The sequence below is a fragment of the Polypterus senegalus genome, chromosome 3 (genome assembly GCF_016835505.1).
Source record: "Polypterus senegalus isolate Bchr_013 chromosome 3, ASM1683550v1, whole genome shotgun sequence".
Classification (NCBI taxonomy): domain Eukaryota; kingdom Metazoa; phylum Chordata; class Cladistia; order Polypteriformes; family Polypteridae; genus Polypterus; species Polypterus senegalus.
The window spans coordinates 19,255,888-19,278,395 of record NC_053156.1 but is presented as its reverse complement, the minus strand read 5'-3'; the positions used below and the strand labels follow the sequence as shown (position 1 = coordinate 19,278,395).

General features: G+C 43.1%; 1 protein-coding gene across 2 annotated transcripts in view; it reads left to right on the top strand.

Annotated features, from left to right (window-relative positions):
- atf7b (activating transcription factor 7b) overlaps positions 1–22,508 on the top strand; it is a 180,210-nt gene that overhangs the window by 30,015 nt on the left and 127,687 nt on the right. Inside the window, exon 1 of one of the 2 annotated variants that reach the window (XM_039746727.1) lies at positions 9,985–10,052. The exons of the other annotated variant lie outside the window; for it this stretch is intronic. The gene's annotated coding sequence lies outside the window, so the exon portion shown is untranslated. Of the gene's footprint in view, positions 1–9,984; positions 10,053–22,508 lie in introns of those variants that run through there. 2 annotated transcript variants of the gene reach the window in all.

Here is a 22,508-nt window from a genome sequence, read left to right as displayed (position 1 = left end):
CTCACGGAGACTGAGCTGCAGGCTATGGCCGTATATATGGTCGAAAGTAGGTTCCAGTTATGACCGTTATGTGTAGAATTTCAAAACCTGCTTAACTTTTGTAAGTAAGATGTAAGGAAGGAGCCTGCCAAAATTCAGCCTTCTACCTACACGGGAAGTTGGAGAATTAGTGATGAGTCAGTGAGTGAGTGAATGAGTGAGGGCTTTGCCTTTTATTAGTATACAGTGGGTACAGAAAGTATTCAGAACCCCTTCAATCTTTCACTCTTTGTTATATTGCAGCCATTTGCTACAATCATTTAAATTAATTTTTTCCTCATTAATGTACACACAGCACCCCATATTGACAGACAAAAAAAAAGAATTTTTGAAATTGTTGCAGATTTATTAAAAGAGAAAAACTGAAATATCACATGTCCCTGCAACTGACAAACACCCCCACAGCATGATGCTGCCACCGCCATGCTTCACTGTGGGGACTGTATTGGACAAGTGATGAGCAGTGCCTGGTTGTCTCCACACATATCGCTTAGAATTAAGGCCAAAAAGTTCTCATCAGACCAGAGAATCTTATTTCTCACCATCTCAAGAGTCCTTCAGGTGTCTTTTAGCAAACTCCAAGATAGAACTTTTTGGCCTTAATTCTAAGCGATATGTGTGGAGACAACCAGGCACTGCTCATCACTTGTCCAATACAGTCCCCACAGTGAAGCATGGCGGTGGCAGCATCAGGCTGTGGGGGTGTTTTTCAGCTGCAGGGACAGGACGACTGGTTGCATTCGAGGGAAAGATGAATGCGGCCAAGTACAGGGATATCCTGGACAAAACCTTCTCCAGAGTGCTAAGGACCTCAGACTGGGCCGAAGGTTTACCTTCCAACAAGACAATGACCCTAAGCACACAGCTAAAATAACGAAGAAGTGGCTTCACAACAGCTCTGTGACTGTTCTTGAATGGCCCAGCCAGAGCCCTGACTTAAACCCAATTGAGCATCTCTGGAGAGACCTAAAAATGGCTGTCCACCAACGTTTACCATCCAATCTGACAGAACTTAAGGGGATCTGCAAGGAGGAATGGCAGAGGATCCCCAAATCCAGGTGGCTGCAATATAACAAAGAGTGAAAAATGGAAGGGGGTCTGAATACTTTCCGTACCCACTGTAGATTCAGGTCAGGAGGGGGAGCAGGCACTGGTACAGCTTGGGATCCCAGTTGACAACCCCTACCAGGCAGACACGCGGTCCAGTCCCACCCTGTGGAAATGACCCCTCTATCTGCTGCAGCCAGGTGTCATGTGGATGTCTCCTTGACCTGGCCCCAAAAATGAGAATCCTGTGTTCCAGATCACCCTCGGGTAATCGCACCACATGGCCGTAGTGCCGTAGCTGACTCTCCCTCACAGTGCAGGTCATGTGCCTCATTCGGGACTCCATGAACAACACAAAGTCACACTAGCAGGACCCAAGGATTCTCTGAAGAGACACACGTGAAGGAGTCCAGTCTGCATTTCAGGTCACTGGAGAGCGTCCATGTCTCACAAACAGGGAGCACCAGGACTCTAAAGACTTGGACCTTCGTCTTATTGCAGATACCAGAAGCACCAAACACCCCTTTAAAGTGACCTTGTGACCCCCCCCCCATGCTGTCCCAATCCACCTAGTGACTTCATAGGAAGAGTCACCTTACTCAGTCTCTTGAGAGCCCCAATCAGAGCCTCCACTGACTCCATGAAGATCACAGCATCGTCCACAGAGTCAAGATTAGCGAATCTCTCCTCACCAACAGATGACCCCCAGCCGCTGGATCCCATGACCCTGACCAACACCCAGTCCATACAAGCATTGAACAGAGTTGGAGCAGAACACACCCCTGACGGACCCCAGAATCAACTGGGAAAAACGCAGAGGGTCTGCCTCCACTCTGCACAGCACTCCCAGTACCAGTGGACAGGCCATCCAGGATATCCAGCAACCTCAAGGGGATCCTGCAAAGTCACAGGATGTCCCACGTAGATGAATGCTTTACGAAAATCGACAAAGGCTGTAAAGAAACTTGTCCAATAATCGTGTTTGCACTCCATGAGAAACCTCAGGGCCAGGATGTGGTCAATGGCAGACTTCCTAGGCATAAATCTTCTCAATAAAATGAAAGGACCACTTTGAGAACACCTCAGATCTCAATGGGAAAGAAAATCCTGCTGGCTCTCTCTACTGCTATGGATTGATATGGTGATGTGTTAGGAACAAAAGGATGGAAATGAAAATGATGAACCTACAGAGAGAGGGCCGAAATCAAAGACACCCCGAAAACCAAAGGGAAGCAATGATGGGGCAGGCAGGCGAGTCCATTTGGCCAAAATGTCATTGCAGCAACTCAACTCAACATTATACCCAGACAACGTCCAAATGAGACGACAGATGGTGTCCTCCCAGATCTGGACCAGGGCATCACCAAGCTCCTGGACAGGCTGAGGTGTCAGATGGACCGAAACATAATGTCACACCCAGAGGTGGTCTATTGGATTGAGGTCAGGCGACTGAGCGTGGAGGGGGGGCAGTCAGTGGTATCAATTCTTTCATCCTCTCGCCACGTGAGGCCAGGAGGAACCCAGGAGCCACTGCACCAGCATAGGGTCTGACAATGGGTTCAAGGATTTCATCTTCATAGCTAATGGCAGTCAAGGTACCGTTGTCTAGCCTGTAGAGGTCTGTGCGTCCCTCCATGTATATGACCTCCCCACCAGACCACCAAACCAGTCATGCTGAACAATGTCACAGGCAGCATAACGTTCTCCACGGCTTCTCCAGACCCTTTCATGTCTGTCACATGTGCTCAGGGTGAACCTGCTCTCATCTGTGAAAAGCACAGGGCGCCAGTGGTGGACCTGCCAGTTCTGGTATTCTATGGCAAATGCCAATTGAGCTCCACGGTGCCCATTAGAGGACATCGGGCCCTCAGGCCACCCTCATGAAGTATGTTTCTGATTATTTGGTCAGAGACATTCACACCAGTGGCCTGCCTGCCTGCCGGAGGTCATTTTGTAGGCTCTGCCTGTGCTCATCCAGTTCCTCGTTGCCCAAAGGAGCAGATACTGGTGGGTCCTGCTGATGGGTTAAGGACCTTCTGTGAGGGACCCTGTCCAGCTCTCCAAGAGTCACTGCCTGTCTCCTGGAATCTCCTCCATGCCCTTGAGACTGTGCTGGGAGACACAGCAGACCTTCTGGCAATGCCACGTATTGATGTGCCCGCCATCCTGGAGAAGTTGGACTACCTGTGCCAGCTCTGTAGGGTCCAGTATGGCCTCATGCTACCAGAAGTGACACTGTAACCAAATGTAAAGCGAGTGACAAAACAGATGAGGAGGGAAAAATGTTAAACCTGTTATACCATTCATTCCTGTTTTGGGGGTCGTCTCATTGTTGTCCCCCTTCTAGTCACCAAAGCAGCTGAAAGTGATCAACAAGCCCCTCTGCTACTTAACTGAGCAGATCGATAGTCCAGAAGTGTCATTGACTTGATGCTACTCTCGGATTAACAAAGAGCTCCTTTCCTTTTTTTGAGCAGTATGTGTGTGTGTGTATACATACATACATAGCCACATTCTTAGGTCTGAATCGCAATCTGATTATTTGCATGGTTACCCCCAGGTAACACTTGTGGCTGGTCGGCCATTCGGCAAACATCCTCCACGCCCTCTCAGCTGCAAGAAGATCACAGATATGTGATTAGTACCTGCCAAATAATGCCAAGAGTACACCAGGCATGTTTCTCTCTAACTGGGGCTCATCAAGTATACACACCTTTGCTTCACCTTACGAGGACTGAACCTCAGACATCAGCGCCTGAGGCACAGCCTGTGATACTGCACCACGGTGGCTGGCTCACTTACTTAACAGGGTGAAGGTTGGAGTGTTACATGCATCACAATCTGATTATTTGTATGGTTACCTGCCAGGTAACGCGTGGGGTCAGTAAGCCAGTTGGCAAACATCCGCTGTGGCACAACGTCAGAGGCTTCGCCTCATATGCCAACATCTGATGTTTGATCCCTGTAAGCAGAACCAGAGGTGCGTACACTGATGAGCCCCAATTAGTGCAAAACATGTTGTGTAGTCTTTGAATTGTTTGGCACACACACACACACACACAGTGTACATGTATGTACGGGTGTTTCAGGGTGGGGGCTCGAAGAATATTTACAGGATGATTTTGATGTATAAAAGTGCATTATGTGCAAATGTGCGTATTACATTAGTTTGGATAAACATTAAGAAGAGGCCTGAGTTGCCTTGAAAGCTTGCATATTGTCGTCTTTCTAGTTAGCCAATAAAAGGGGTCATTTTGCTCGACTTCTCACTACATCCATAATGGCTAACACGGTACAACACCCGAGTACTAATCCCATGGGGAAATTCAGAGTATGCCATCTTTTAAAAATCAACATTTATTTGTGGTGTATGCGTGTTGCTGTCGTTTGCCGTACACATTTTAAGACTCAAGTCCATGGAAAATGTTATAAATGAGACCACCAGGAGATGATGTTAATTAAAGAAAGGAACTTTATTATTATTATTACTTATTTATTTGGAATGACATCAATTACAACATTTGAGATGCAACTTTTTTTTATTTTGAATTGGAGCACAGGCAGGTGAAGTGATCTGCTCAGGGTCACACTGCAGTGTCAATGGTGGGATTTGAACCCACAACCTCAGGGTTGACCAGCCAAAGCCTTAACTACTGCACCACACTGCCTGCCTCAGTTGATCGATAGATATGAAAGGCACTATATAGAATAGAGATGTGAAATCCACTAGAAAGTTGACAGATCTAAAAGGCAATAGACAGTAGATAGATACAAAATTAACCATATAAACAGATAGATATGAAGAGCACTATGCAGTAGACAGATTAGAAAAGGCGCTATATAGCAGATTAATGATTGTATGTATATATATATATATATATATATATATATATATATATATATATATATATATATATATATATATATATATATATATATTACATAGCTGTCAAAAAATGCAGAGTACGTGACACGTGTTTCGTCCTAATTTGGGCTCATCAGGTGTACACACTCCACTGCACCCCGCATCGGGGATCGAACCTCGGATGTCAGCGTTAGAGGCAAAGGCTCTTTATGTTGCGCCACGGCATGTGGTTCATTTACTTGACAGCCTGGAGATCGGGGTAATTACACACACAGCATTCGAAGTCTGAATCACAAGCGTTACTTGATAGGTAACCACTTATACAATCAGATTGTGATTTAGACTTCGAATGCTGTGTGCGTGTGTGTATATACAGTGCATCCAGAAAGTATTCCCAGCGCATCACTTTTTCCACATTTTGTTATGTTACAGCCTTATTCCAAAATGGATTAAATTCATTTTTTTCCTCAGAATTCTACACACAACACCCCATAATAACAAAGTGAAAAAAGTTTACTTAAGATTTTTGCAAATTTATTAAAAATATAAAAACTGAGAAAGCACATGTACATAAGTATTCACAGCCTTTGCCATGAAGCTCCAAACTGAGCTCCGGTCCATCCTGTTTCTCCTGATCATCCTTGAGATGTTTCTTCAGCTTCATTGGAGTCCACCTGTGGTCAATTCAGTTGATGTGACATGATTTGAAAGGCACACACCTGTCTATAGAAGGTCCCACAGGTGACAGTTCATGTCAGAGCACAAACCAAGCATGAAGTCAAAGGAATTGTCTGCAGACCTCCAAGACAGGATTGTCTCGAGACACAAATCTGGGGAAGGTTACAGAAAAATTTCTGCTGCTTTGAAGGTTCCAATGAGCTCAGTGGCCTCCATCATCCGTAAGTGGAAGAAGTTCGAAACCACCAGGACTCTTCCTAGAGCTGGCCGGCCATCTAAACTGAGCGATCGGGGGAGAAGGGCCTTAGTCAGGGAGGTGACCAAGAACCCGATGGTCAGTCTGTCAGAGCTCCAGAGGTCCTCTATGGAGAGAGGAGAACCTTCCAGAAGGACAACTATCTCTGTAGCAATCCACCAATCAGGCCTGTATGGTAGAGTGGCCAGACTGAAGCCACTCCTTAGTAAAAGGCACATGGCAGCCCACCTGGAGTTTGACAAAAGGCACCTGATGGACTCTCAGACCATGAGAAACAAAATTCTCTGGTCTGATGAGACAAAGATTGAACTCTTTGGTGTGAATGCCAGGCGTCACGTTTGGAGAACCAGGCACCGCTCATCACCAGGCCAATACCATCCCTACAGTGAAGCTTGGTATTGGCAGCATCATGCTGTGGGGGGCAGGAACTGGGAGACTAGTCAGGATAAAGGGAAAGATGACTGCAGCAATGTACAGAGACATCCTGGATGAAAACCTGCTCCAGAGCGCTCTTGACCTCAGACTGGGGCGACGGTTCATCTTTCAGAAGGACAACGACCCTAAGACACAGCCAAGATATCAAAGGAGTGGCTTCAGGACAACTCTGTGAATGTCTTGAGTGGCCCAGCCAGAGCAGAGCCAGACTTGAATCTGATTGAACATCTCTGGAGATCTTAAAATGGCTGTGCACCGACGCTTCCCATCCAACCTGATGGAGTTTGAGAGGTGCTGCAAAGAGGAATGGGCGAAACTGGCCAAGGATAGGAGTGCCAAGCTTGTGGCATCATATTCAAAAAGACTTGAGGCTGGAATTGCTGCCAAAGGTGCATCGACAAAGTATTGAGCAAAGGCTGGGAATACTTATGTATATGTGCTTTCTCAGATTTTTTATTTTTAATAAATTTGCAAAAACCTCAAACTTTTTTCACATTGTCATTATGGGATGTTGTGTGTAGAATTCTGAGGAAAAAAAATGAATTGAATCCAGTTTGGAATAAGGCTGTGACATAACAAAATGTGGAAAAAGTGATGCGCTGTGAATACTTTCAGGATGCACTGTAGATTGATACTTTATTAATCCCAAGGTGAAATTCACATACTCCAGCAGCAGCTTACTGATAATAACAATATTAAATTAAAGAGTGATAAAAATGAAGGTACAGGTGCTGGTCATAAAATTAGAATATCATGACAAAGTTGATTTATTTCAGTAATTCCATTCAAAAAGTGAAACTTGTATATTAGATTCATTCATTACACACAGACTGATGTATTTCAAATGTTTATTTCTTTTAATTTTGATGATTATAACTGACAACTAATGAAAGTCCCAAATTCAGTATCTCAGAAAATTAGAATATTGTGAAAAGGTTCAATATTGAAGACACCTGGTGCCACACTCTAATCAGCTAATTAACTCAAAACACCTGCAAAAGCCTTTAAATGGTCTCTCAGTCTAGTTCTGTAGGCTACACAATCAGGGGGAAGACTGCTGACTTGACAGTTGTGCAAAAGACGACCATTGACACCTCGCACAAGGAGGGCAAGACACAAAAGGTCATTGCTAAAGAGGCTGGCTGTTCACAGAGCTCTGTGTCCAAGCACATTAATAGAGAGGCGAAGGGAAGGACAAGATGTGGTAGAAAAAAGTGTACAAGCAAGAGGGATAACCGCACCCTGGAGAGGATTGTGAAACAAAACTGTGGGGGAGATTCACAAAGAGTGGACTGCAGCTGGAGTCAGTGCTTCAAGAACCACCACGCACAGACGTATGCAAGACATGGGTTTCAGCTGTCGCATTCCTTGTGTCAAGCCACTCATGAACAAGAGACAGCGTCAGAAGCGTCTCACCTGGGCTAAAGACAAAAAGTACTGGACTGCTGCTGAGTGGTCCAAAGTTATGTTCTCTGATGAAAGTCAATTTTGCATTTCCTTTGGAAATCAAGGTCCCAGAGTCTGGAGGAAGAGAGAGAGAGGCACAGAATCCACGTTGCTTGAGGTCCAGTGTAAAGTTTCCACAGTCAGTGATGGTTTGGGGTGCCATGTCATCTGCTGGTGTTGGTCCATTGTGTTTTCTGAGGTCCAAGGTCAACGCAGTCGTCTACCAGGAAGTTTTAGAGCACTTCATGCTTCCTGCTGCTGACGAACTTTATGGAGATGCAGATTTCATTTTCCAACAGGACCTGGCACCTGCACAAAGTGCCAAAACTACCAGTACCTGGTTTAAGGACCATGGTATCCCTGTTCTTGATTGGCCAGCAAACTCGCCTGACCTTAACCCCATAGAAAATCTATGGGGTATTGTGAAGAGGAAGATGCAATACGCCAGACCCAACAATTCAGAAGAGCTGAAGGCCACTATCAGAGCAACATGGGCTCTCATAACACCTGAGCAGTGCCACAGACTGATCGACTCCATGCCACGCCACATTGCTGCAGTAATCCAGGCCAAAGGAGCCCCAACTAAATACTGAGTGCTGTACATGCTCATACTTTTCATGTTCATACCTTTCAGTTGGCCAACATTTCTAAAAATCCTTTTTTTTGCATTGGTCTTAATTGATATTCTAATTTTCTGAGATACTGAATTTGGGACTTTCTTTAGTTGTCAGTTATAATCATCAAAATTAAAAGAAATAAACATTTGAAATACATCAGTCTGTGTGTAATGAATGAATCTAATATACAAGTTTCACTTTTTGAATGGAATTACTGAAATAAATCAACTTTGTAATGATATTCTAATTTTATGACCAGCACCTGTACATCCACAAGAAAGGCACTATAGGGTTCATAGATGTGAAAGGCACTATAAAGGTAGGCAGACAGATGCAAAAAGCACTAAATTACTATTAGGCTGACATCTTGCTACATTTAAGACATTCAACTGGTTATATTTGTTTTCTGTTTTTCCAGCTGGACAGGCAGGTGAAGTCACTTGCTCAGGGTCACACAGTGTTGGGATTTGAACCCACAACCTCAGGTTTTTTCAATGCCACACTGCCTGCCACAGTTACTAGATAGATGAATGGGTATGAAAGGCACTATATAGAGAATACAGATGTGAAAGGCCCTAAACAGTTATGAAACTCACTATGCAGTAGATAAATGAGAAAGTAACTGAATAGATAGATGTGAAAGGCACTACATAATAGATGGATTGACAGATGCATATGAAAGGCACTATATAAGTAGATAGATATGAAAGCAACTAACAGATAGTTAACAGATAAATGTCTCTATATAATAGATATGAAAGGCACTATGTAGACTGAAATGAAAAGCACTCGAGATGTATATGAAGGTACTATACAGGTAGATAGATAGATAGATAGATAGATAAGTCACTAAATTATTATTAGGCCGACACCTTTACCCAGGGTACCCTACTACATTTGAGACATACAGCTGGTTCCATTTCTTTTCGTTTTTCCCGTTAGAGCTCAGGGTCAAACAGGGTCAGTAGTGGGACTTAAATCTCCAACTTCAGAATTTTAAAGTCCAACGCCCTAACCACTATGCCTATGTTTATTTGGTACTCTTCGTAATACAGTAATAAGTTTCTTTCAACGTCAATATGATTCGTTTGACCGCTTTAAGGTAATAACGTGTCCACACCACTCATTGTCTATCCATTTATCCAATTCAGAATCATGGAAGGAAAACTGCTTAGATCGGCAGCGGACACATGAGGTGCCAGGTTAATCACAACACCTTCTGCAAGTCCAGAAGCACTTATTAACCTGATATGGGTTCCTTTGCTGTCTTGGAGGTAAAACCGCAGAGCCTGGAGAAAAACCCACGTAGGCACAGAGAGAATGTGCTGGCTTCACACCGAGTCCATGTTTCAAGAGCCTTAGTGTCAGTCCCTGAACCCCTTTAATTATTTAGCCTGCGAATGCTGAAACAATAAGATGATGATTACAATCCTACCTGGTGGTTTCTTTAAACGTGCCATAAATGTGCAATTCATCACATCGTGCAGTTACAAAACGCATGACGGTTTCAGGCGCCTGAGAGGGCAGCCTCAGCGTGGGTCCTGACGCAGCCGTCGGAGACTCCCCGCCCTTTTTGGCCCCGCCTCCAGGTCTCGCCCCGAGCCGCTCTCGCGAGATCGCTCCGCAGCGAGTTGGATTCCAGGGCAGAGGGAGCTGAGCGGCTCGCGGGGTGAGTTTGTAAACATTCCGTTAATCAGCCACTCGCCAAGGCAAAGGGCGTCGACAAGGAGAGGTGGCCGGGGCAGCCGAGGAGCGCCGTTCGTGTACGCAGCCCGCTGAGAATCGAGCTTCTTGTTTGTTATGTTTTCTTTGCGCGACCGCTGCTGTTAGGTCCCCTTCGTGTCCAATCTTGTGCTCGTCCTAACTTTTCCTGCAGTCTTTTGGCTGACGCGCTCAAGTTTGGAGTACTTTCTAGTCCTTGTCGCGGGCACCCTCGAAGTGTTTGTCGAGTTTGAGCGGAGTTGTTCGCCTCACATCGTGCATAAGCGGGGCCTGTTTGGCGGAGTCTGTATGCCTGCTGGGAAGAGGGGGGAGGAGGAGAAGGAGGGTGGAGTTGATTTTCCATTTATTGAGGGGCGGGCTGATTAGCTAATCAGCATTCTCAAACAGGTGAATTGACAGAGAGCGGTCCAATAGGATGGTCGAGCGCGTTGTAATGACGCGGCGTTAGGCCAATCAGTGAATTCAGAAGGTGGGTTATTGCGGGAAAAAGTCACGCCTTGAAATTATTACAGCGGCTCAAAAACAACAAAAAAGGCAACAACTCATATTTAGCATTACGAGAAAAAAGAAGTAGACGATATTTTGAAGCCAGAACAGCACTAAAATATTACATTTTGAATAATTCCAGATTTAACCGTTCTGTTCTGTTGTGTTGGTTGCAATTTCAATCACTTGACATATTTAATGTGTTTGTAAAGGTGTAATCCGGGGAGGTTAACATCTGTTAGCCGTTATTAAGAAGCAATTCATTTAAATTTAGGGGCAATTCATGGTCAAGGTTGACTCATTTGTAGTTCCAGATGTTGGCAGATTGACACACACACCTCACTCACTAGGGCACAGAATGAGGTGCTTGAACTTCATGGGGGCCACAGCGGCTGGTCGGGAGTGCAGGGTGGCATTTAGTTGGGGGGAGTATGGACTTCCTCTAATAATAATACCAGTGCCTGTTGTTGGGGTTTGCACTAGAAATATTTTCCATAATTGCCCTTTGTGCACGTTGTGCCTCCATCTGTCATGGTCATGTTGTCAGACCTGTGCATAATGCCTTCCAGAGTAAGCACATTACTAAAACGAGTCCAACTTACATGTCATTGCAAGCATGGGTCGTACTGCATGCAGTATTCTACATAAATGCCAGCTGTAATTTGTTTGGATTCCATGTGTCCTCATGATGCGGTCAGTCTTGTTTATAGTGCCTTTCAGAGTATGTTCTTAGCAAAACTAATCCAGTTGAAATGCAAGTGCGAATAGGGTGGATCACACCCTGTACAGTATTCTCGATATATGTCATTTCTAGTGTGACTTCCATCTCTCTTGACCATGTTGTCAGTCTTTTGTCTAGCACCTTTCAGAGTAAAACACATTAGCAAAAATAATTAATTTCCTATTATGGTGACACATCCAAAGGGGACATTAACATTAGGGACCTATAGGTATCTATCCTCCACCCCCACTTAGTATGTGTGGTTGGGGTAGGCCAATTTAATCATTTAAGACAGTGGGGGCGGTGGTTCCACCAGTTTGCTTCACGATAATAGGAAAGTACCAAATAATTAACTTTACATGTATTTGCCTGCGGTGGGCTGGCGCGCTGCCTGGGGTTTGTTTCCTGCCTTGCACCCTGTATTGGCTGGGATTGGCTCCGGCAGATCCCCGTGACCCTGTAGTTAGGATATAGCGGGTTGGATGATGGATGTATTTGCTAGTATGTATAGGCTGGAACACTCGCTATACCAGGGGTGGACAATGTCCATCCTGATGGGCCACAGCGGCTGCAGGTTTTTCTTCCAGCCCAGTTTCTTAATTGAGAAGTGAGTAATATGTGCTTCATTAGCAATAACTGAAGTGACATTTTGAAGCGTGATTTTAGTGGTCTGGCTTGATAAGGTGGTTATTATTTCCTTCTTAAACAGCTTCATTCACGGTTTTTAATGGCCACTTGTTAGCAATATGACGCAAATAACAAAGGAGCCAGCAGTTCTCCATCTTATTTGTTTCCATTTCTACCTGTGTGGATTCATCATGCACTATTTAGTTTAATAAAACAATATGTGCATCGTTTGCAGTAATTGACTTCTCGTTAAGAAACTGGGTTGGAACGAAAACCAGCACTACTCTCCAAAAACGCCAGTGGTGTTTGTTTGGCTTCTGTTGCTCTTGGCCATGCTGTCAGTCTGGTGTATAGCGCCTTTCAAACATCCAGTTTGCTTATGAGTGTAGGAATGCATAGGATGGATCACACCCGATAAAGTACTCTCTATTAGATTAGTCAGAAGTATTGATTTTAACATCTTAAAAGGACTCATTTTTCATGGTATCGATTCTACAGCCTACATTACGAATCCACTTCCGGTTTGCCATGGCTTGAGTTGCAGCCTTGTTTCCACTCACTCACAGGCTTCATTTGGAGCCTTAATTGTCGACGATGTCAGCCGGAGTGGTGTCGGGAAATACTTGAGCTTTGCACCATATGGGGACAGAAAACCACAAAATATGTGCAGGTGTGTATGCGACATTTGTCACCACACAGTACCAACTTAAAGGGATGCTAATGCAACCAATTCAGCCAGAGGCGTAAAAGACTGAAATGACAGTTAATACAGAGAATTTCGAGACGTCTCTTATTTTTAAATTATAGAAACATTAATAACCTGGAAGCTATTGCGTTTTAAAGTTTGTTTGTTTTTTTTTTGTAATCATTTTAACATTTTATGCATCAAGACAGGGGTCTGACAATATTTTTCTTTCCAGGCCAGTTTTATTCTGCACTATTCATTTAGGGCTCCCACGATTTTTAAAACCTTCACCATGAAGTGCATTAGTTTCTTTTACTGTATTTTATTGCATGACAGTTCATCACATTGACTTTATCATGTAAGCCCTTTAATTTTTTTCAGTTTTCAATTGCACAAGCAATGGAGCTCCTCCTCCGTGTGCTCTGAGGCTTCACCACTTCAGAGTGTGTGTGTTTTGTACGCAGAGGCTCGTTTTCTGTCCCAACGTGGCCGCACAGAGGGTGCAAAAAAAATGTTTAAAAGACATGATTGAAAAATGCAGTGTGCACTACACAAAGCCTTTAGGTGCCTCAGTTGTCAGTTTTTGTGTGTTACATGAGCTGGTCTTTTAAAAACAAATGTATGTTTAGTGTTTGTGTTAATATTTTTATGTAGTGCTGTTTACAGTGAGACGTCAAGCAAAATGACACCTTTGATTGGCTAACTGCAAAGATTACAATATGCAAGCTTTTGAGGCCTCCTCTTCAGGTGAGATGTAATCAATATTGACCTAACCCCAATCCTAACCCTACATCTTACCTGAAGAAGAGGCCTGAGTTGCCTCAAAAGCTTGTATATTGCATTATTTTTAGTTAGCCAATCAAAGGTGTCTTGTTGCTTTATTTCTCACTACATCCATAATGGCTAACACCCTAGTACTGCATCTAATGAATGCAATTTTTTATTTGTTTTTGTAAATGTGAAGATTTTAATGCATATAGAATTTCAATTTGTTTAAGTACATTTTTTTATTGACTTGTATTATATGCTGTATTGGTTGTTAAATATGGTATGAAATTTCAATACTTTTCTTTGTATCTTATCAAAAGTGTGAAATGTTGGTATTGTGACAGTCCTAGTCTGCGCAAGTGCCAGTATTGCTTGTATGGCTTCCATCCCTCATGATTGTGCTGTCAATCTTGTCATTTCAGAGAAGATCGATTAACTCAGTAAATGCAAAGAAGTATTATTAATTATACTATATTTGTATTCAAGAGAAAATGTATAAAACTTTACAAAGTCAAGTTGGGGAGCATGCATTTTACAGAAGCTTATTAAAAAAAAAAGTATAATAAAACAAACAACTGCCTCCCTAAGCACACATACGAGATTTCTGCTTTGGACATTGCAGAGCTGCTGCTGTCAATAACAGGCTTGTCGGTTGGAGTACAATGAGGTCTGACCAGCTGAGGTTATATCTGAAGGAGCAGCTCCAGGTTGTAGTGTCCTCCTTAGCACAGCTAATCCAGTTTACATGTAAACGTAGGTGTGTAAATGGTGGATCACACCCTAGGCCAGCGTTCTCAAACTCCAGTCCTGGAGGGCTGCAGTGGCTGCAGGTTTTCATTCCAACCTCTTTCTTAATTAGTGACCTGTTTTTGCTGCTAATTAGCTTCTTTTTTGTTAATTTTAATTGACTTGCTCTTAAAGAGTCAGACCCTTTAATTCAGGGGTGGGCAAACTCATTCCTGGAGGGCCGCAGTGGCTGCAGGTTTTTGTTCCAATCCAATTGCTTAATAAGAAGCACTTATGGCTCTAGGAACACTTCTGCTTCATTTAACTTGTCTCCCTCATTTAGATTTTGAACTGTTATTGCTTATTTAAGTCTTAAACAGCTGCATTCTTGGTTTTCAATTGCTCCTTATTAGCGATAAGATGCAAATGACAAAAGAAACTATCAGTTATCCATTTTGCTTGTTACCCTTTAGATAGATAGATAGATAGATACTTTATTAATCCCAAGGGGAAATTCACATAATCCAGCAGCAGCATACTGATAATAAATAATATTAAATTAAAGGGTGATAAAAATGCATGTGAAAGCAGACAATAACTTTGAGTAATGTTAGCATTTACTCCCCTGGATGGAATTGAAGAGTCGCATAGTGTGGGGGAGGAATGATCTCCTCAGTCTGTCACTGAAGCTGCTCCTCTGTCTGGAGATGATCCTGTTCAGTGGATGCAGTGGATTCTCCATGATTGACAGGAGTCTGCTCAGCGCCCGTCGCTCTGCCACGGATGTCAGACTGTCCAGCTCCGTGCCTACAATAGAGTCTGCCTTAATCACCAGTTTGTCCAGGCGTGAGGTGTCCCTCTTCTTTATGCTGCCTCCCCAGCACACCACCGCATAGAAGAGGGCGCTCGCCACAACCTTCTGGTAGAACATCTGCAGCATCTTATTGCAGATGTTGAAGGACGCCACCTTTCTAATGAAGTATAGTCGGCTCTGTCCTTTCTTACACAGATCATCAGTATTGGCAGTCCAGTCCAATTTATCATCCAGCTGCACTCCTGGTATTTATAGGTCTGCGCCCTCTGCACAGTCACCTCTGATGATCAAGGGGTCCATGAGGGGCCTGGGCCTGCTAAAATCCACCACCAGCTCCTTGGTTTTGCTGGTGTTCAGTTGTAGGTGGTTTGAGTCGCACCATTTAACAAAGTCCTTGATTAGTTTCCTGTACTACTCCTCCTGCCCACTCCTGATGCAGCCCACTATAGCAGTGTTGTCAGCGAACATTTGCACGTGGCAGGACTCCAAGTTGGTTTGGAAGTCTGATGTATGTTTGCTGAACAGGACCAGAGAAAGTCCCGTCCCCTGCAGTGCTCCTGTGTTGCTGACCACAATGTCAGACCTGCAGTTCCCAAGACGCACATACTGATGTCTGTCTGTAAGTTAGTCCACGATCCATGTCACCAGGTATGAATCTACTCCCATCTCAGTCAGCTTGTCTCTAAGGAGCAGAGGTTGGATGGTGTTGAAGGCACTAGAGAAGTTTACACCTGTGTGTATTTATCGTGCACTATTTGGTTTAATTAAATACTTGGAAGGAAAGAGAAGAGAAAAAAGAGAAGGATTGAGAATTACCCATCCGTTTTACACTTCAAAGTATTTGCTTGATATCCTTAGAATGGAAAAAAAAATCTAGGATATGAGAATGACTTGACATAGCAGAGTTAAAGCACAAACAAGCCATGAAATGTAATTATTGGAAAGGATTGTTTTCTAATTAAGCCACTGGTTTGAAACAAAAACCCGCAGCCACTGCGGCCCTCCAGGAATGACTTTGCCCACCCCTGCTTTAATTGTTTCTTTTTCCTTATTAATTAGCCGCCAAACAATTACGAGATACAAAATGAGCTAAAACATGACCAGCAAACTGTTACCATCATACAATATCTGAAAATAGAATTGTTGATCTGCTCAGGTCCACAAAACGTGAACAGGAAAAAAAAATTCTAAGTGTCTGCTATTGCACAGTGAGATCAAGCTGTGAAATTAAAGAACGGATTTAATTAATGACAAATCTTGGCGCCTGGTTGGAGTGAAATTGGTTGGAGTTTGAGGTCCTGACTTAGTTGCTCTTCTGTTGGCTCACTCACTTCATATTTCATTTCTGTTTAAGGAAACAAATGAAGCAATTCAGAGGAACGATGAAGACGTGAAGAAATCTAAAAAAAAAAACAAAAAAAAACAAAAACAAGTCAGTTAAAATGAACGGAAAAAAAAAGTTATTTAGCAGCAAAAACTGGTCACCAATTAAGAAGAGTTAGACTGAAAACCTGCTGCCACTGCGACCCACCAGGACTGGATTTTGAGACCCCTGCCCTAGGCAGTACTCTCCACAAATGGCAGTGGCGCTTGTTTGGCTTTCATCTCCGTTGGTCACGCTGCCAGTCTTGTATGTAGCGTCTTTCAGAGTTAGCAAAACTTCACGTATTCACTTAGATTTTATTTTTTTCTTCATTTTATTATTTAATTTTTTTTTTTGTTTTTTTCTCTTCCTGGCCATCGGACCTTACTTTTTTCTATGTTAGTGTTCCCTTATTCGAATTTTTATTTATTTTGTCTTTTTTTGTCTTTCTTCATCATGTACAACACTTTGAGCTGCATAATTTGTATGAAAATGTGCTACAGAAATAAATGTTGAAGTTGTAAAGATGTAAGTTGTGTGCTGGGTGGATCACACCAAGCAGGCTGGAGCACTGAGTTAATTAAATGGTTACACAATAAGAAGTGTGTGCCTAATTCAATGTGAAATATGTATTTTTTTTTGGTATTTAGTTTTTTTATAATGTGATATGGACGTTTTTGTATTTTTCTTTGTGTCGGGTGAGAACACATCTGGATTGAACAGTAAATGGCCACCTTATTGATTTATGTGACCTGCTAAAAGCTTTTTTTCCCCCCACCTCCTTGACGCTCAAAGACGACAGCAGCACCATCTGTTTTGGTCTCGTACTCTTTGGTTAATTTCTGGGGTCAGATTGCAGCAGTTGGATTTTTAGATTTCTGGGGCTCTGGTGCTGCCCAGCATGGTTCTGCTTTGACTGTTTAGCCGTGAGCTTCTTAAAGTGCCACCTTTGTGCCACTTATCTCATTGGCTGCCTGGCCAGCACGGTCCATCATAGCACCTGAATTCAGAGCTGGTAAGCTGTTTGGGCCTGACCAATACTTGGATGGGAGTCCAGCTAAGACAAGTGTTCCCAGTTTCAGTCTTGGGGGTGCCACTATAGCAGGGGGTTATCATTTCAGCCAGTTTTGCAAATGAACGGTTTAATTTTACTTCTTAGTGATCTCATTATTTCATTAGCATTTTTATTCTCTTATTTTGCATTCAGAAATGTGTGCTAGTATATTTAACATGTAAACAAAATTGAGAAATTGTCATTTTTCCATTTCTTCAAATGTTAACTTTCTTTTGCGTTATTCTTTTTAATTCACCTTTTCCTGTGTAGTTTACTCCCTTACTCGTACTCAAATACTGATAATTAGCGATGAGCAGTACAGACACAGGTGTAAATGACACTAAATACTAAAGGGAAGCAGCTACTTGTGTATAAAATTCCCTTGTGAGCTAATTAATAGCAAAGATATCAAAGGAGCAAAGAAAAAGAACAATTAGTTATGGCACACACACACAAATGCTTGCTACATTCCCCTAAAAATGTAGCCAATCCATTTTGTAATTTCTGGCGCGAGCAAGTGAGAAATAACAGCGTGTTTAATAAAGGCGGGAGAGCGGGTGGTGGTTGTGAAGAACACCTGCAGTCAAGGGTGGTCCGCGGGACTGAACTTGAGGACCACTTAATGAAGCCTTTTATTTCTAACGTAACATTGAAGTAGCGGCTCTGCTTTAACCTTCAGGGTCATTTGCACCCGTGTCTGCCCTGCCCATCACTAATTGTCAGTAATTGTTTGGATAAAATTAAGGGAGTAAACATCACAGAAATTTAAAATTGTAGAAGAAAGTTAAGTGCTTTAGATCCATGCAATCTGAAGAAATTCAGTAATGTGTTTTTTCTTTGCCAAATATCTTGCAAACTTCAATTTGCTAATGATTTCTAGCCTGATATTTATTGCACTATATGGTTTTTATTGTGCTCTCTTGCACTGTACGTACTGTATTTTCCTTTTTTTATGTTTTTATTATTTTGCTGCAGTATGCAAATGAATCGCCTCTCTGGGATTAATAAAGCACATCTAATCTAACCAGAGCACTTCTCTGAATGCAGAATACAAAACGTGAAAGGGCCAGCAGAACAATCGGAGGCTGAGGAGACGTGCGAGTGGCCCACTGATTTGTGAAGCCGGTTGGAATGAAAGCCTGGAGCCACCAGTGGAACTCCAGGACTGAACCTGGGAGCCCCTGATCTACTGTAGAATAAGCTTGGGTCGCTGGCGGAAGAGGAGGTGTTGGCGACATCAGCTTGATACGTGAAGCTCTATTTGTGAATCCTAGTGCCCCGGTGCAGTGATGGGGACACTGCGCTGTAAAAATGTGTCAGATGAGACGTAAGAGTGAGGTCCTGACCTTCTGTTGTCATAAAAGATCCTTGGGCGTCAATCGAAAAGAGCAGCGTGTACCCGTATATCATGACTAAATTGTCCACTACGGCTTTTTCATTCTGGCCCCCTGTCCTTTATTAGGTAACTGCACTGTGAAAAATGCATGTGCAGAAACTTGAAATGGGAGTTGTTTTGCTTTTATTTAGCTTGGCAAGACTTCTTGTAGCATCTTCTTCTATAATACGCTACCATGGCTTGTCTGTTTGTGTGTCCAGGATTTAAAATCACCTGTAGCTCTCAAACCGTTTGAACCATTGACCTGAAATTTGGTACACATATATTACATGACGTCGTCCATACGCTTTCGGGGTGATGATTGACCTCCAAGGTTATTCCTCATTTTATTTTTATTTTTTTTATTGTAGAATCAACTCTTGGCAGCAGCCAGCATGGTGGCCGTGGGGCGCGTGCGTACGGGTGCCGTTCTCATTCCCTACCACCTTTGCCGTCACTTCCTCTACTTCTTCAGGTCTTAAATCATTCTTGAGGCAGATTGAGGACTTAAGTGCCAGCTTAAGTGAAAAATCAAAGAAAATGTACTAAGTAATTGAGACGCAAACACTGACTTAATCAGTTTTAATGCGAAAAGATGCCGACGGAAGAAGAGCTGAAGAGGGCCGCTAGGGTGGAGAAAAGAAGAGCAAGTGAATCATCCTCTGAGCTCACGAATGCTAAACCTACAGAGAAAGAGGCAGAAAACTAGGAATGGTCAAGTCAAGTGCATTACCGGTGCTAAATAATTGTAAATGCAACTTTTTTGACATGTCAGTAGTTCTTACAATAAGGAAAACAAGACTTAATGTCATGATATAAACACTTCTCACTTGTTTAGATTTCATTTTTTTGCATTGTGTCTCTGTCGCCCCTTTGCCACCTAATGCACGGTGAAGGTACTGACACATGAATGGCTGCTGTCGCATCCTCCTGGTTGGTGCCGTTTAAAGTGGCTCCCCACTCTCTCTGTAAAGCACTTTCAGTGCCTAAACAAGCACTATATGAATATAATTCATTATTATTAGGCTTGGGTGTCCCACATGATAGTACTTCTTTCTGTTCTACTGTCTGTTCTGCGTCAGCTAGTGCCATGTTGTCTACTGCTCTTTGCAGTCTTTAGTCCGGTGGGTGCCTCTTCCTGCCTGCTTGTCTGTTCCACCTCTTTCCACCTCCTGCTTTTCTGAATGCTACCATGTTCTCTTGCCATTTATGCCCGTGTCCTGCTGAGATGCTCCAGCCACCCCCAACTAAAGTTGTTGTCAGACGCTGTCTCCAGGTTTATTCCTGGTGGCCTCTGTGGCTATTAATACAGCTTGTTTAGTTCGTTTCCTAGCAGGGTCCTAAACGCTGGAAGCCAGCTGAAGGTTACAGAGTTGCGTTTCGGGAAGCCAGACTTGCTGAGCTCGGGGGAAACCGTGTTTCCAAGAGCTGAAGCCGCCGAGGAAGAATTCTTTCTTTTGTTTCTTGGCCTCGGAATGTCTCGTTTCAGATTCCATGTGGTCTTTTGTATTTTGCAGAGTAAACAGGCCTGCTCATCGAAGTTGGCTTTCTTTCTTTTCTTTCTTTTTCTGTTTTTTTTTTTTGGCTAAGATGCAATTTTCTTGCTGCTACTTGTCGTCTGAGACCAGGATGTGAACGCAGTTGTAAAAGAAGTGCATTTTGTCTTGAGGAAGTGAAGGACAGGGGAGGGGAAGAAGCCCCAGAAAGCTCAGCAGTGGCCGTGACGGTTAATGTGTGAGATTGCTGCTGACCTCCAGAGCACTTGGCACATTTCTCACATGTTCTTTATATGCCACTGAATTGAGTTGAGGCAGCACGGTGGCACAGAGGTTAGAGTTGCTGCATCCCAGCACAGGGCGAATTGGTTCGACTCCTTGCTGACTGTGTGAGGGGAGCAAGTCTTCTGTGTGCCTATGTGGGCTTTTTGCAGTCGAGCTGGTTCCTACAGCCTATCAAGAACATACATTTAAGGATTAATTATTAACCCCCACCAATGGAAATGGAACAAAACAGTTAGTTTTACTAAGGAATTGACCAGTACCATAAGTGTTTATTCCTTTGGAAGTAACTACTATCTTGTAAAGACAAAATCCCCAAGAAGTATTAGGAAAAACATTGAACAAAAAATGAAAACAAAAATGACTGCCAACATGATTAGTTAGCCCTCTGACAATTAATAGTCAATATAGTGTACCTGCTCTGACACACAAGTGACCGCAACCTCCTGCTGTAATTTATAACAAGATTCGCTCCTGCCTCTTGAGTGATCCTGGCCCATTTCTCCATGGCAGATTGCTCCAGCTCACCTAAAGCAGGTGTTTTTCAAGCATGGACCTTAACCTTGAGCTCCTGCCAAAGATTCTCAGTCGGATTGAGATCTCCGGTTTGAGAAGGTCACTCTAGGACCTTGATTTTGTGTTCCTTTAATAAAGACCAACTTTGATGTTTGCTTCAGGTCAGCATCTTGTTTCTGACAGAATTTGTGTCCTTGTACTTTGTGATTATCCAACATACAGCTGTTGTGGAAACTGTGAAACGCTTGGAAATGGCAGTACAGCAAAACACAGGTGGTGGGCATCCACTACCTTCGCCCTCAGGTCCAGACTTATTTGTTTGCTTTTCAGCATGAGGAAATGACTTCTTACAAACAACGTAAGAGCGGTGCTTCTCAACCCAGCCTTCAGGTGCCACTAGTGTGTCTTCTTCGAGTCCATTTAGTAGAGTTCATTGCTGACTGATTGGGACAGTCAAGTCATGTGGGGTTCAGGTGTGGTTTGAGACCTGAAAACTTCAATTTGCTACCCTTTTTGGAATTCACAAGGGGACTAATAATTTTACAGGCATTTGTCCAACCAACTGCTTTTAATTGGGCTCTGACCTTAATTAAGCAAGCTGCTGTATTCCCAGTTTCTAGATAGATAGATAGATACTTTATTAATCCCAAGGGGAAATTCACATAATCCAGCAGCAGTATAATGATACAAAAAAAAACCAATATTAAATTAAATAGTAATAAAAATGAAAAAAAAATAAAAAAGCAGACAGTAACTTTGAGGAATGTTAGCATTTACTCCCCCGGGTGGAACTGAAGAGTCGCATAGTGTGGGGGAGGAACGATTGTCTTCAGTCTGTCAGTGGAGCAGGACGGTGACAAAAGTCGGTCACTGAAGCTACTCCTCTGCCTAGAGATGACACTGTTCAGTGGATGCTACTGGTTTTGTAGATCCATACTGGAGTGCAGGCAGCAATTGTTATAATTCTTACGCTTCTGTAAAGAGCCATTTGTCCCACTTGGGACAAATATCCTATCTATCTGTCTGTCTGTCAGTCATTATATAGTGGCTTTCAGATTTGTGTGCCTATTGATAAACAGGATGAGACAGAGCATAGGAGTTAGGTGGACAACTTTGTTTCTTGGTATAGAAAGAATTGTCTGCAACCAAACATCATCAAAACCAAGAAATGGTTATTGACTTTTGATCACACCAAAGAGCCTCTATGTCCAGATACTATTCAAGGAGTAGATGTAGTCCACTCCTACAGGTTCTTGGAGTTCCACATCAGTGTCGCAAGTGACATCCTCCACATTTTCTAGTGGTCAAATCATTGAGCTAATTTAAAGGGCAGGCTCAGTTATGGCAGTCTGGACCCCCCTGAGGTTGTACAAAAGGAGAGGACTAAAACAAAACTGAGTACCATTATGAACAAATCTGCACATCCTCTCCGTGACACACTAACACTGAGGACTTGGAGCCAATGAGTCATTCAGCAGACGTGTGTCAGG